The sequence below is a fragment of the Pollachius pollachius genome (genome assembly GCF_949987615.1).
Source record: "Pollachius pollachius genome assembly, chromosome: 4".
NCBI lineage: Eukaryota > Metazoa > Chordata > Actinopteri > Gadiformes > Gadidae > Pollachius > Pollachius pollachius.
This window is the reverse complement of record NC_136937.1, coordinates 17,911,211-17,923,579: the sequence shown is the minus strand read 5'-3', so window position 1 is coordinate 17,923,579 and position 12,369 is coordinate 17,911,211.

Below are 12,369 nucleotides of genomic sequence, written 5' to 3'. Positions count from 1 at the left end.
AGGGGAGTGGAGGGATAAGAAGATAGCCTGCAGCTTTTCTATTCAACATCCTCTCCGGCTCCACTGGTAGTGCGAGGTGTAAACAGGGTCATGGTTTGCTGGTTTGATTCCCACTACGGGAAATGTATGCGATCATGTTATGGCAAGACGCTGAATGGGAGAGAAAAGATTTTTTGGATGACAGCGTCCACCCAGTAGCATATATTAAAATACATTATAGCACATTGAGCTCCATTCAATTTGCATGTAGGGCGCATGTTTCGGATAATATATGCCTTGTGATGTTATGCAGAAGAAATATGGACTAAAGCAGAATCCCTGCTCTCGTAGCCTGAAACTATTACTCCTTCAAACCCAGGATGTGGAGTCTGCATTTTGTTTAGCATCAAATGGATAAGAAGAAGGCGGTTTAAAAGCTTCTCTAGGAAAGGAGAGCGGGCCATGCCGGCTAGATAAATAAAAAAAACGGCTATTGGGTGCCAGTCTCTCTCTGAGATAGGGCCATCCACCTGTAGACTCAGCAGGGTTACATGGCACTGGACAAGGGCGTAGGAACCGGGGGGGACGGAGGGGACGTGTCCCCTCCAATATCGGAGACAGGCGCATTTGTCCCACCTAAAAATTATACCGGATCTGTCAGGTTTCCGATATGTGTCCCCCCCAATGTTAAACTCATTCCTACGCCCCTGGCGCTGGTTATTCAAATTTCTGATTGTAGCAGAAACTGTTAGGACTTTTCAAATGCATGTAAACATCTTCTGACCTACATCGGACCAAAATATGACTATAACATACATCTCATTATCTGATAAGAACAACTAGATAAGTCGGTCATAGTCGGCATGATCAGACGACGTAATAAATAGTCATGTTGTTGCCGGGAAGTCAAACAACACATCTTCGACGAGATCAACAACTCACCTCTGGACAGACGAGGAGACTCAGTTCATGCTTGACCAAGTGCATGAGCTAAATATTTTAATATGTATGCCGCCAGATAGTTTTTTGTTATAAAACCACTTGTTGAAAGTTGACAACGCCACATAGCGTAGCGGAGTGAGCCAAACTCCGGCCATTTATCAGATTTCTCTGATTTTCTCTGGCGTATACACTCAGACAAGTGACAGCTGTACGTTCGAGTGGCAAGTCGGTATGTGGCTTAATCCTATCAAGCTAACCCAGTAGGTCATCTAGTTCACTCTGTGAAGGAACCTATAGGAAAGAAGTGGGCTTTCAGGAAACACATCAGCTTTGTGTTTAACTTTATGTATTCCTTAAGAGCTTTGTGTTCAACATTTACATTAGCACCCAAGAAAACAAACACACACACACACACACACACACACACAAACACACACACACACACACACACACACACACACACACAGACGAATAAGCACGCACTCACTGAAACATGCACATATTTAAACCCACACAAACTCATTTGCATGCACACATATTTATCTACAAAAACAATTGTTAGAAAGAGTTATAAATTATGCTCCACCTTCAACCACACACCGCAATGTAATCCATCTCCTGCTGTTGTTTTCACACCCATCCCCACCTACCACCACCACCACCTCAGCCTCCACACACAAGTTTGCCAAACATCCCCCTCGACGTTAATGACTTCATGCATTCTGTCCCCGAGTCATGAATAATGTCTTCCTTTCTCTCTCTCCATCCATCCATAAATATATAGTCTTCCCTCACTGGAAGTGAGGGAAGACTATATATTTATGGATGGATGGAGAGTGCATCGCGTAACGAGGCCCCTCCAAACCCAATCCTCTTGTCTGGAAGGAAGCGCCACCTGGGCGAGAGAGAGAGAGAGAGAGAGAGAGAGAGAGAGAGAGAGAGAAAGTGGCGTACGATGGCGGCGTTATGAGACGGGGGAATAATATCCAAGGGGGGAGAGAGGGGGTAGGGGGTTGACGACGAGGTGAGGTCAGCGCATCCAATTTGATTTGTTGCTTCCATTTCATTTTCACATTTCCTCTCCACCACGTCGGAGAGGGAGGGATCCGGGGGAGACGTAGCGGTAAGATACGGGGGAGTGGGGGGCGGTGAGCGTTGGTGGTTCTCAGAAAGCCGTTTCATCCTCTCCTCCCGCCGAATGTATCAGGGAGGCTTTTAGCGGGGGGGTGTGTTGATTTGTTTGTTTGTTTGAAAGAGTGTGTGTGTGTAGAGGTGCGTGTGTTTTTATATGTGGGAATATATATGTGTGTGTGAGTGTGTGCGTGCCTGTGTGTGTGTGTGTGTGTGTGTGTGTGTGTCTGTCTGCGCTTGCATGTGTGTGTGTGTGTGTGTCTGCATGTGTGTGTGTATTTGTATATGTGTATACATGTGTGTGTTTCTTTGCTTGTGTGGTTGTGTGTCTGTGCGTGTGTGCATGTGTGAGAGTGTGTGTGTGTGTGTGTATGTTTGCTTGTGTGTCTGTGTGTCTGTGCATGTGTGTGTGTGTGTGTGTGTGTGTGTGTGTGTGTGTGTGTGTGTGTGTTTCTGACCATGTGTGTAGAGGCGGAGGTGGCTGGTCCACGGGGCGCGGGGTTCTTCCCCTGGAGACGGGGGCTCTGCTGTCTGGAGGACCGGTGGAGCAGTCATGTGTACAGAACAAACTGTGGGCTCAGAGCCCTGCTTACATAGTATATAAAGAACACAAATATACATTATAGATAGATTCATACAACCAGCCTTATCTATAGTTGACCATGCATCCATACATACAGTACATATGTGTACAAACAGTAAGTAGAATGCATACATGAACCCATACACACACATCCATACATAAATGCATACGTACACAGTTTGTAAGGTACAAACATATACATACACCGAATGTAAAAAGTCAGATTTGATGGACATTCTATAGAGCTATGAAGGCTACAAATGCAACCTTTAGGAAATATTCTCTCAATATAACATAGAGCTAGACAAGAGGATGAACGCTAGATGAATAAAGTTATGTATTATCTGTCTTCTTTCTTTGGATTCAACATGCTATCAGATTGATTTAGAACACCACAATACACTTTTCCTTTTCATAACCATCTAGATATGATTAGGTGTAACAGGGCGAAGCAATTTGAATAAATGTACATCAAACCAAAATGTATATTCAGTTACAAACTGAGACATAATTGCATGTGAATTATGCAAATTGTCTGGTTCACGCAGGGTTGCGCAGCCTCGCCAGCCTCTAAGTATAACACTCCAAAGAAGAGGAATAAACAACACAAAACAACACTTGCTATTTGAGTGTCATTGTCTCATTTCAGCAAATAGTTCTGGTACAAATGGCCTTCGTTTCCACTGTAGCTCAAGTGAACTGTGTTCCGCGGTGTTGACTTGTAAAGTGTTTCTGTGCAGAGGGGTGACTTCGCCTCTGCACTCACTGCCTGCTTACTATTCTGGGAGCCGTGCGTGTGTGCGTGCTGCTCGGCCAATTTATTTCTGCCGTCTGCTGTTAGTTTGGGTAGGCCTGAATACTAAACTACACATTCCAATGACCCCATGCATGCCTCAACAACGCTCTCTGTTTTACCTTCATAAAGATAAGTGAATATGTCTACCCTTTCCATACAATTAATTTCCAATTCCGTCTTCAATCTGAGAGGGTGTTAAAACTAATTTATAAGACTGCACCTAATGCATACATGTTCTGTATGCAGAGTAAGGCAAGGGGCCCATAATTGTTCTAAAACAATGAGTAACGTGTCCATCATTAAATGTAAAATTTTCTATCCTGTCCAAAACATCCTCATCTATCTTTAGACCCCACTGGAGATCTTCACAAGAGAAACAGACTAAAAAGTGGCAGATTAAATCAGATGTTTGCCCCTTCAATTGATATCCCACAGAATTTTTCTATAATAAAACATTCAAAAGAGAGAAAGGAACTGTACAAATACATTGAAATAAGCTGTCTCTATGTAAATCTACTGTTACTAACGTCTCCTATAATACATACGGCAGCACCGAGTTCTTTGTCATCATGGGAGAAATCTCATTAAAAGCGGGTGATTTGGATAATCCTCGGCACATCGGAGCCCATTTGCATGCCAGAGCCCATGGTCATGTCTATTAATGGGGGGATGAAATGTGGGATCTCAAATTCCTCTGTTTGCTGATGGAAAGGGAAGAGGTAATGAGAGAGACAGGGGCATAAAGGGACAGGAAATGAATGGGTCCTTCCTCTGCTTTCCATAAGCGGTAATGCGTCAGCATGCACTTGAATGCCTCTGCCTGGAAGCTCTTTCCAATGATTGCTTTCCAAAGCGCTCCCCCTATATCCACTGCTTTGCAGCATCGAATGTGGTCACAGGTAAAACACAGCCGGAGATGGGAAAGGATTCCTCATATTTATATCTTTATATCTCTCCTTTGAAAAAGATCTCTGTGTGATTTTGAAATGTATTAATCAAGTCTACTCATTAGGCGCTTCCCTTCTCTCCAGGGTACTGGGTGAACTGGAGCTCCTCTGTACAACGGGACCCTTAGACGCTCTGTTGAGGCTTGTTTGTTCGTCTTTAGTGTCTCTATTCAGAGAGCTCACGGCCCGTTGGCTGTCACAGCCTCGCCTCGCTGTGGAGGGGAACTGAATCCCTGGGGTGAAACCAAAACACGTATAAATCTGCTTTAAACGCTCTGTGTCTGCGGATGGCCTGATTCTGTACTGCTGCGCTGCTCAAAATATCTCAATCGTCTCTGATGAATATGCTGCGTTTAGGCCTCCCGATGTCGGGTTCTTCATAACAGACACAATGAGTAATTAAAAGTCCTGGAAATCACAGATGTGTGCCTCATTTGCATACTGTATCACACAACACTTTTCACATCACAGCCCCGTCCCTCTAGGTCACGTGTCACGGCCATGTTCCTCCTTCGTCCTCTGATCTCTCATCTCCACGGCTGGCGGATCTTGGTAAAGGCAACCCCGCCCGCTAATTAAAGGCCACCTCCATCCATCCTCCACCCCTACCTCCTCCCTCTGCTGGCTGTTCTGCTCTGTCTCTTCACTGCATAGGGGTCCGCCGCAGTGGCAGAACGCAGCCTGCACAACAGCAGGGGGCCATCCCTTAACTCTCTCTAATTGAACCAGGATGTTGGGGGTTAGAGAGAGAAAGAGAGAGAGAGAGAGAGAGAGAGAGAGAGAGAGAGAGAGAGAGAGAGAGAGAGAGAGAGAGAGAGAGAGAGAGAGAGAGAGAGATTGCAAAGCAGAAGATGTCGGTTGCTGTGATCCAACATAAAAGCCAAAGCAGAAGGAGTCAATTTTAGAAGTCCAGCATATTGATTACAGGAAATTAATCATAAGAAACTGAATTAATTAAGTTGATTAAAGGATACTGGGGTGTGGGGCGTGTGTGTGTGTCTTTGCGTCTGTTTGTGCGTGCCTCTATAGTGTGTGTGTCTATGTCTATCGACGGGTAATAACATAGATTCAAAATGTAGAAGCCAAGCAGAAAACACTTAAGGACGTTAAAGGTCTGTGACGATGTAACAAGAAGGATATTATTGTTTACCATCAACCTCACAGTTTCCTCACACCTTTCACACAGAGGGGGCAGGAGAAACTGGTAGCAAGGAATGGTAGGGTAGCTGGCATAAGGCTTCTTCGTCAAGGACAGCCAGGAATAGCGTAAAGCCACAGGAACCTGGGGGATTACTACCGTGAAGCAGGGAAGCCCCCCCCCCCCCAATGCCTGATGTATGCCAGGGTTTGGAGGGCTGTGTGCCAGCAGAAGGCTTGGAATACCTTGGAACCGGTCGGCAATTTGGCACCAAATTCATATTAAGGAAGAGCTTAATATCCCTTGATGTGATTCCTGGGACTCTTCTGTTTTAGCAACTGATGCAATTTGACAAAAACTAGGAAATCCCATTTGGCTTCTAAACCCAAAGGTTAAGCATTCAGATCCCGAAGGCGTTAAGATAAAAACGAGCTATAATATTCAGTAGCATTGTTTTTTCTGCTTTATAATTTGCACTGTTTTATTGTAGCAAATGGTGCAGATACACAAGCTTATTTTGGGCGATGTAATTCTTCTAATGTGCTAATGATGATTTCAGTTGGCTTGGGTTCAGTAAACCACTTTACTGAACCCAAGGATCTCCGTGATAGGACGGGACCACAGCGATGATGGTTATCAACAGTGAACAAATGGAAGAGGAAAACCACAAGTAAACTCAAGCATTGAGTTTTGGATACAAATTAAAGCTTGTTGTTCTGTGAGTGGGAACTCACCGGTACAACCTGTCCATTCCAATAACGGACAGATCCCTGAGTCCCAACACCGCCAAGCTCTGGCTAATTGGATGTCTGGCCTTTCAATCAAGATGCCAGAAGATGTTTATGTTCACGTTTTAACATTCTCTAATGCTCAATTAAAATGTAATCATGCAATCCGAGAAACAATTTGTAAAAGCAACGTAATTTACGGCGGATGCAGGGAAGTGACTTTGTGTTTAATACAAAGTTGTATCTGGATCTGCATTGCTAAATTACCCAAGTTAAGCCTCGGCTTTTAAGAGGAAAGGGCCCTCTCAGCTGGGTAATTGTATTGTTTTTTAGGCGAGTATATTTCACTAAATTCTACATTGATTCCCAGTGGGAAGGATGAAGTGATGGGGAAATTCGTTTTCTGGTTAATATGTTAAATTGGAGTGGTTTAAAAAATGTCAAAGCCTGGATATCACAGATACTACACAGAAAAGTACTAACTTTGATAATAAAAGGTGGTTGGTATAAACCTGTGTGATTGAGTGCGACACAAATCTTTGGAAAGCAAATTAAACCCAAGAAGATATTGTCAACAAACAATTGAAGCAATATTCAGTAGTGTGCTTTGAATTAATGATAATACACCTACTGTGTCTCCTACCCATCATTTTACAGAGTCCATCTCTACAATGTTTCTACCCCACAGGCAGATGGCCCAATGTCGTATACTGAATAATGCTTCCATTAATAATTGTCAAGGTCATGATTGAATATCTCTTACACCATAACGCATACAAATGAGATTATTGGAAAGAATAATATATAAGAGATCAAGTCAATCATTCAGTTAACCTGAAATTGTCAACTTTAATAACCAAGTGTTTGTGCATGCATAGTTATGATCTCTTCAAAAATGCACTTTATTATTAAAAGATAAATGGCATACCAACACTCTCTATCAGGTTGTGTGTGTAGGCATTATCATGGTGATAACATATTTTGGCTGATTAATTTCCCCAAAAATATAGTTATTCCTTCATTTATACAATTTTAAGAAGTTGAGGAAATAAAAGTTTAACAAAGAAAGAATTTTATAAAGAAAAATGTTGATCTTAGTCTTACAATAAGGTTAACTCAAAAGTGTCAATATAAAAAACAATATAGTTTCAGTAATTATATTCCGAGATACAGTGAACAACAAAAGTACCATTGAGTTATGTATGCGTCCTTGTAAACTATTCAAAGCAGTAGTAGTAACCAGTTTAGCAGGGCGGTCTAGTGCTAAATAAGGAGGACTACATTTCGCAAGTGGATCGATCGTCTCTTCTCATAGAGCACTACATAGCGTTGGCACAAGCTTGTGGTTTAATTCAATCATGCTGAAAACGTTACCCCAGGGAATTCACAACAAATGTTTCTCGGTCTTTCTAAAGTTTCTATAGACATTGAACCCATTCACGTGTTCATTTCTGGAAAAAGACAAAATTGCAATAGCATTGCTGCACAATTCATTCATTCTAAGAATTAGTATTTTTCCCCATTCCACAACAAAAGGGATAGATGAGACGGGATAGGTTAATTGGAAATTCCAGCACTCAGAAAACCAGGAACAGAAACTGGGGACCTTCAATGACATGGACACAGAATCAGTGATCAACACAGGTGGAACTTGACACACAACATACAAGGAAGAAATGCATGGAGTTGGAGCAAGATTGTGACAATTACTATTAAGTACAAAGGTATTGAGGAAAACTAATTGGTGTAATTCCTTCATTTATATATTGCACACATATTAACAATATGACCCCAACCAAAGGTGTTTCCCAAATAAAGTTTTGTTGTGTTAAGAATAGTGTTGTGTGACTCGACACCACAATATATGAGTAGCCTACTGCAGAACATCCACAGAAATGAAGTACAAGTGCCATTATGTACTACTTTTATAATTTCACATTTTCACCTTGGAAAGCTAAATAAATTATTTCTTTCTTAACGACTTTGGAGTACTCTCTCCTTATTATATGGTAGTCAAACTCATTGCACTACTATTTCGAGTAGGCTCCCTTTCATTGTTTTTACATTCAATAGTGTTTTCTTTCGATGCAAGTTTGGAGGAGTCCAAACTTTTAAACAATGCTAGAGTTTTTGCGCGCGCAAATCTAGTTGTAATTAAAGGAACACTCCACCCTTTTGCATTAAGCTTTGCATTGTTAGAAACCCAGTCATACTTTTGAATGGTCTTGCAACACTATCTCATTTTCCTCTGAGACGGGAGAAATCTGTATTTACCGCTTACACTTTCTTCTGGCAATGATGCAATAATCGTCATTTTGCGTCATTGCCAGAAGGAAATACAAGAGGGGGGGTTTCTATTGAGACTACAAGCACTAGTCCCACCCTTTCAAACCCGCCCATAGGGGGCGGGACCTAATGCGCTAACAGACCTATTACAGATCAGTGCCAGTGCGTTAGACTTCACCCGCAGAAAACAAGGCCGAATGTACTGAATACGCAGATGGACACAATATGGAGGATTGGGATTTTGAGGAAGTTATGGTAGAAACGGATGTTCGTGGCTACCTTTATGAGCCACAATATAGCAACGAGCAGCTGAGGGCTATGGAGGAACAGGAGGCGGCTGAAGCTGCCGCCGCTACAGCCGAGGCAGACGACCTGCCTGCCGCAGACGAGGAGCCCGCAATGGCTCGAGCTGGGGCGGATTGGTGGTGCCTGTGCTCTCACTGTGCGCCAATGGACACAGAAGAAGACAATGTAGCTATCCGAAAGTAGCCGATCTTATTGGCAGATCATAGGCTACATTACGTTAGCTTGAAGGCTGTGTAATGCTGTGTAGGCTACTTAAGGCATAATTTATCTTGCTTTTCTAATGTTGTTCTCTTTCTTTCTTAGACAGTATCGGCTTCCTGTGTTGTCCAGGCCATCAGAGCTCATTACCCAGCCCAAGATGGGCAGTACCGTGGCTACCAGGAGAGAGTAGATGCTCAAGATGAGCTGTGACTATTTTGACTCTAGCAAATGCACACTACACGTTTTATTTTTGTAAATAGTTCATATTTTTTCAAATTCATGTTGGTTGTTGTGATTTGTTTACTAACCCAAGTGCTGTTTTACTAAAGTAGGCCTACTGTACAGGACAAACACTTATTTTAACTGGGGAGAAAAGGTTGAGTACAATTACTTGATATGCTGAGCTACTGTAATTAGCAAATGTTTTTATGCTGTACAGTAATATACAAATGATGCTTTTAAAAAAACAAGGGCAGATGTCTAAGCTAGTCAACGTATCACGGGGATATGTTTACACAAAGTTTTTTCGCACTAACACTCGCGCTAGGACCATGGGTCCTTCCCCCTCCAAACGGAAACAGACATTTATAATACATATGATTATTAACTTCATTGACATTCAAATTTCCACAGGTGAAGTTTCCCTTTAAACCCATAGCAATAATGTGGAAACCCCAGTTGATAATGTAACAAATTTCCGAGCGCATAATATAATAACATTTGCCTATAATTTTGCAACATATAACATTCATTCACCACAAACACACTACCTCAGGGGTAGTATTATTCAGGAGATTTTCAGGGTACAAATGCCAGGATATGTTTTTCACACATACGGCCCATCAGGAGAATATCAGGACTTACACGTGTGTCTGAAAGCAGCTAGTGTGTGAGCATTTGATTACATTATAAAATTAGTCAATTTATGGTAACAGGAGTAAGTGTTAAATGGAAAGTGTAGTATACTATAAATGCAAATCAATTATTAAATAGCTTTTACTCTTATCCAGGGCTGAAAAGTGCATTGTCGACAAGCACACGTTGCTTGTCGAGGGGAGAAATTGTCTCTTCCCTTCTTTTATCGCACTTTCTACAGTCTATAGACAGAACGTGTTACGTGGGAGAGTTTGTCGATGGTGGAGCTGTTATGTTTAAAATAGTGCTGTCAAGCGATTAAAATATTTAATCGCAATTAATTGCATTAATGTCATAGTTAACTCGCGATTAATCAGGATTAATCACACATTTTTTTCTATTCTAAATATCCCTTGATTTCGTGCTGCTAGCCTTTTAGTGAGATCAGAGAGTGTTGAGAAGGGCAGTAATAAAATATATTTGGTAAGATGGATATAAGAAGAGAGACCCGCAGTGAATTCAACCCGGTCCACTTGACATCGGGTAGGTGCATGACAGTGGTAGGCCTACCGTAAAACTTCAATAGCCCAGGCTTTTAATGTTTCAATCACTGAACTTTCGAACAAAAGTCTTGCTCAGCAAAGATGGGAAATACTATAACATTTATTATTTAAACCAGTATGAATATTCCTACCGTACGTAGGTCTATACACATTACCAGGATATCGAATAACGCACACACACACACACACACACACACACACACACACACACACACACACACACACACACACACACACACACACGGTGGCGGAGTGGTATTTGGGAGAGTTGGGAGAGTCGGGAGGGGCCGTTAACGTTTCGGGGCTGTCGGGCTGATTACTGTGGGATAACAATATTGCGTTTATAAAAGTTCCTTGCAGCACCGTCCGGCAGCCTGAGCTGTGCGCCCGCAACCCTCACTCACTCAACAGACACAACACTCACAAACTGTCAACGTCGCAACCAAGTCGATTTTGTCTAGAGGGGAGTACCTGAGCGGCCCCTCCCGAAGTGGTACAGCCCAGGTGGGCTTGGAACTGCGATTGGTCAGAAAGACGTAACAGCTAATGACAACATTGAACTCTCGTGCAGGCTCGAACAGAGTGGCACACAAACACACACACTTTTTTCACCCGCTCCGTATCCTTGCTTGCCCCAACAAGTTTGTGTGGCGTGCTTGTTGTTTTGTTTCCGGTGTAGCTAGATCTGGTATGATGTTGTAGTTTTTGTAACGTGACTAGTTGTTGCTAAACAGCAGGTGAAAAATGTTGTGTGTGAAAGACTGACACGCACACGTGTTGCTTCAGAACGTACACTGCATTTTTTACTTCAGTCTCATGTGTCGATCAACACTTCCTTGTTTTACAATGTGCGCGCATTACATGTCACGTCGCATCCCACAATAATCCCACAGTCTCTTAAAGGAACCGTAACCACTATTTAGCAACATACAGCAAACCCATGTATCACAGTGTGACCATGTTATTAGAACATAACATTATTAGAACATAACAAAAAAACGACAACGTTTGCCAAGCCAAAAGAGCGTTAATCGCGCGATAAAAAAATGAATGCCGTTAAAATTGGTTTGTGTTTACGCCGTTTATAATGTGTTAAACTGACAGCACTAGTTTAAAAACATAATGTCTTACCTGGGCGATTGTTGCTGCTGTGTGTGCGCTGGCGTGTGTACTGTGTTCTAACCTGCGCGTGTGTCGATGGCGGAGCCGTTATATTTAAGGGCGAGTTTCGCTGGGGTGTATGCTCGTGCGTGTGTGTTCTAAACTGCGCGTGTGTCAATGGCGGGCCCTATTTTAACAGTCTGAAACACGGGCCCTATTTTAACAGTCTGAAAGTGAGCAGCGCAAAACACAAGTAGCTTTGTGGGCGGTTCTATGCCGATGTTGCTATTTTACCGGCGGATAAATGGCTCTTGCGCCCGATGCAAATCTAAAAAGAGTTTCCTTGAAGTAGCCTAATTACCTGTAGGTGTGGTTTGGGCGTAACGTGCAATGAACCAATGAGAGTGCCTTCTCCCATCGCCTTTAAGAGCCATGAGCCCATTTGAATCTGACAAGTTGATATTTTGACAGCGCGTTTGCAGTCTGCGATGAGACAGATGCATGACCACATGAATTTTAAACTTCAAATGGCTCAGTCTATGGCCAAATAATATGGCCTAATTCATACATGGAATAGCGTTTTCTTCCACAACTTCAGAGTCCTCAAATAATTTTGGCAAAGAAAACTTAACATACATATGATATGCGGTAACTGTGGTTCTATTTACTGATATACGCAATACATTAACAAACATTGTTTCTTACCAGTATTGTATGCATTATCGTTATCGACTTGTGTTCCTAATATGCATGTGTCGCCCCGTTAATATACATTGCCATGGACTGTATTATGCGTTACGTGTTTAGTTTGCG